We start from the raw sequence: 4,762 nt of genomic DNA on the forward strand, positions 1-4,762 counted from the left end.
ACATTGGTGTGCCACCTCGTATGTCAACCTTATTCATGTTACTTGTTATTAGAGTTATATTGATGGCTCTGAAGCTTCTACGTAGTAGTGTATACAACGTGGAAGCCTGCACTAATGTGGCGATACGTCGATTCTTGGGCCATGTGAATGGATGTGTAGCTACCTGCCACACCATCTCATGCCATGTTTTAGTATCGATGGTCCATGTGTCATATATTTTCAATCGGCGGTGGAGGTAATTTAGGGTTAATTTGGCGTAACTACTCTCGACCTTTTCTTACTTCCAGTTCCATTTTCACACTCGCAGGTTTAAGACAGAGCTCTACAACCTAATTTTTCTACCATGACTACAGAGTCCTCTGCCTTATTCAAAGGTAAACTCAATGCATTTTGAATGTCCCTGGCTCCAATGGAATTCGTAGGAATTCTGGTTGCGGCTCCATGATAAATGGATTCTTCAGATTAGGTTTTCAACTCCGTGACGAGCTTGTAACGGTTGTTTATAGAAAGAACCTTGATGCTTATATACCCTTCGGTAGTTTCCTTCCACAACGCTTCTGTTGGATTACATTCTTAACTCAGTGTATAATTCTTTCTCAAGTAAACTCTATGAAAAAAAGTCTCCCCTGACAGAACATTTTCCTGCTCAAACGTCTAGCAAGAGATGGCCACCATTGCGCGTAAAAGGTGAACACAATTTTCAATCAAATCCTCTGTCCATTCCAACCCTAGTTCAAATTCTTATTTAATTTGCAATTTCTAACAATTTTCATTTTGTGACATCAAAAGCATGTTTGCAGCCTCCTGTCCTCCATAAAATGTAACATTTCTGTTTGAATTCATTCTCTGCCTTCTTATTATTATTATTTTTAAAGAATCTTTTGATTTGGACCTTTTTCTAGGAATTCTAATTATTCACCTCCGCCCTCGTAGGTTTGTCATCTCAAACTGAGTACCCTTTGCATGGTTGTCTCTTTTATTGGGTTTTCCATGACTCTTCTTTTATTGGATTTTCCATGACTCTTCCTCACGGCTTCGTGGCTTATCTAGGTTCTTATATAATTTATATTTCTATGCAGGGTGCCTGACCATAGTGGCCAAGACCCGGCCAAGACCCTTCTTCCAGGGTTTTTTTTATGCTTAGGGCTTGAACAAGAAAAGATGATTTGTCCTCTAAGTTCTCTATTCTTCTTGAGCTCTTAAGAATTCTATTTATATTTTGTTTTAAATAGGTTTTTTTTATGCTTAGGGTTTGAACAAGCAAAGATGAATTGTCCTCTAAGTTCTCTATTCTTCTTGAGCTCTTACGAATTTTATTCATATTTTGTTTTTAAATCTTGCATACTTAACGTATAATGCCAGTTCCGCCATTTCATTTATAGGTTCTACCAATGATAACTATATTTTTTTTCTAAATATTCAGAGTTTCTTTTGGCTTTCTCTTCAAGAATTGGTATAATGTTTTCTTTTAATTTCATTAAGCTGGTGTAAACTTGTGCTTGGCCTTGCATACCTAGCCACATTTGTGAAATAATGTCAATACTCTTCGAGAACTTATATATACGTGTTTTTGTTTCAAAGAGATACAACTGTTTGCATTTAATGAAACCCTCAAGTATTCTTTTTCTACGAAGTCTCTTTGGTTCTTGTATATATATCATAGTGATTACAGTGGATTTGAGATACAACTGTTTGCATTTAATGAAACCCTCAAGTATTCTTTTTCTACGAAGTCTCTTTGGTTCTTGTATATATATCATAGTGATTACAGTGGATTGTTATAGCCTATGGATTCGTTGTCAAATTCTTTATTTAATGAACTCTATACATTTTCCTTATTGAATTGAATTTTCCAGATTTTTGAAATTAAATGTTTTTTTTGTTATGAGAAAAAATAAAGTAACAATTATATTTTCCAAAAGAAATAGTTTATCATTTTTCCTCTCTCTGCTGCGAAATATATTTTCTACTTCTATGTTATATATATATATATATATATATGAGTAAAATATAACATATTTCTACTTCTATGTTATATATATATATATATATATATATATATATATATATATATATATATCATATATGAAATATATGTCTATAAATCATATATGAAATATATGTCTATGTTATGTTTTCTTTTATAGAATATTTAGAACAGAATTCTTGGTTGAACCTATCATGTGATCTACCAACCTTTTTTGCATTCTAAATTTCTTAGAGTTCATGACCTAGATAGGAACCTTTACTCTTTAAAGATTACCCATATGTAAATATATATTTTACATATGTATATATATAACATTATCACACAAATTTTGATTGATATAGTTATTCTTACTTCTCGTGATGGAACTAATCCACACTTATAAGGCTAGTCAAATAGATTCTTTGTTATTCAGACATTTGATATAACTCTTACCTACATTCATATATCTTTTCTTTCCATCCCAAATCTTGTTTTAGCTTGCTTATCTATTGAATGCAATCTTGCCTTCCATTTTGCAATCTTTCCTACCTATGTTGCAAGTTAGAAATACATGTACCAATACTAGCACATACAAAATTGTATGTTACATAGTCATAACATTGTAACAATATATTTAGGCACATATGCCTTTCTAAAGTTCTTCTAGCCAACGTATTAATGGCTTTCGAAGTCCTCGCTGCCCTAAGTCGACATTTTTTGATAGCTACCCCTAACCTAAGAAACATAATCACTTCCTCAACCCTTACGACAGTGTCCTGCTCAAAATTTTGGGCTCTAACTAGTCTTTCTCCCCCTTTGTTTATACTTTATATTTAGACATCTGATATAACTCTTACCTACATTCATATAAATTTTCTTTCCATCCCGAATCTATTCTAGGCTCTAACTAGTCTTTCTCCCCCTTGTTTATACTTTATATTTAGACATCTGGTATAACTCTTACCTACATTCATATAACTTTTCTTTCCATCCCGAAACTTGTTTTCGAGATATAGGGTTTTAGCTTGCCTATCTTTGGACAACTTTCAATAGAAATGATAAATTACCTTCTAATTTTCAATCTTGCCTTCCAGTTTGCAATATTTCCTACCTCTGTTGCAAGTTAGAAATACATGTACCAATACTAACACATAAAATTGTAGATTAACTTATGTATGAATACTAACACACACAAAATTGTATGTTACAAAGTCATAACACTGTAGCCATGTATTTAGGCACATATACCTATCTAAAGTTCTTCTAGCCATTGTATTAATGGCTCTCAAAGTCCTCCCAACCCCAAGTCAACATTTTCAGACAGCTACCCCTGACTTAAGAAAAATAATCACTTCCTCAACCCTTACGGCGGCGTCCTACTCAAATTCCGGGCTCTAACTAGTCTTTCTCCCGCATTGTTTATATTTTAAATTTAGTGTCTTTCTCTCCCACAATACCTCAATTTGGATTCCACCTCAATTTGGATTCCACCTCATCATATTTATCACAATAATTCAATTTGGATTCAACCACATGATATTTATCTCTAGTCCTGAATCTAGTGGTCTATCTCCTATACCTTCTCCCTTCTCTTGAATATTGGCAGGAGATACCTTCTCTTGAATATTGGCAAAAAAAAATCTTCCGATACCTTGTCTTGAATATTGGCAAAAAGAGAATTATTTTTTCTTCTTTTGTTGGTTTTGTTCGTTACCCTCTTGGGCATAAATAATTCCAACTATTTTCCCTACATGTTAGGAGTTAGTCTCACATAATAGCCTTTATCACGTTTCTGAAATTCTTGAATATTGGCAGGAGATACCTTCTCTTGAATATTGGCAAAAAAAATCTTTCGATACCTTGTCTTGAATATTGGCAAAAAGAGAATTATTTTTTCTTCTTTTGTTGGTTTTTTTCGTTACCCTCTTGGGCATAAATAATTCCAACTATTTTCCCTACATGTTAGGAATTAGTCTCACATAATAGCCTTTATAACATTTATCACATTTCTCAAATATAATGTACTTTTTTCATTAATTAAAGTAAATATTTACATCACATGTCATATCATTCATATCATTAGTCTCTTTTTACATTTTCCATCCCACACTTGAAAGAAAAAGTCACAATAGTCATCATGATTATGTAGGAATGTTACACCCCTCCCTATGACCTACACGCTTTGTGTATTCTTTATATCCTTTCGATCAATCTTGAGTGTGTGTATTCCTTCTCCGGTTTGGATTTGATTCCTTAAACCGGTTTGGATTGATTCTTTAAAACAAACTTTATAGTACTTTAACACTAAATTATAAGTATAAATTCCATATTATAACAAGAACTTTATATATTAAATAAGATTAAGATGAAAATTATAAATTATTATATTATGGTGCTTTAACTTCAACCAATGGATATAAATCTTATATCCATTAAAAATATTATGTATATTAAATTATATTAACGTTAGGTATAAATTATAAAATAATGTTGGTGATTTAAACCCAACTTAAAGCGTTTTAGCCCTAACATAGGGTATAAATTATATATTATAATAAGAATTATGTATATTTAATTACATTAGACGTAATGAAACTGTAAATTATAAAATATTATATTAGAATATTAAATTCAATATATTTATATTTTTATATAATTTTATCATTCAAAATGTTTAAGGGCAAGATAAGGGGATATTCTAACATGTCTTCTATATTATGATTTATTTTTATAGGGAAAGATAAAAAAGATAAGACATGACATTACAAGATTCTTTCCATATTACGACCTTTA

This window comes from Pinus tabuliformis, chromosome X, assembly GCF_031772625.1.
Source record: "Pinus tabuliformis cultivar Carrire ecotype Pingquan chromosome X, CPIR1, whole genome shotgun sequence".
In the NCBI taxonomy this organism is placed as follows: domain Eukaryota; kingdom Viridiplantae; phylum Streptophyta; class Pinopsida; order Pinales; family Pinaceae; genus Pinus; species Pinus tabuliformis.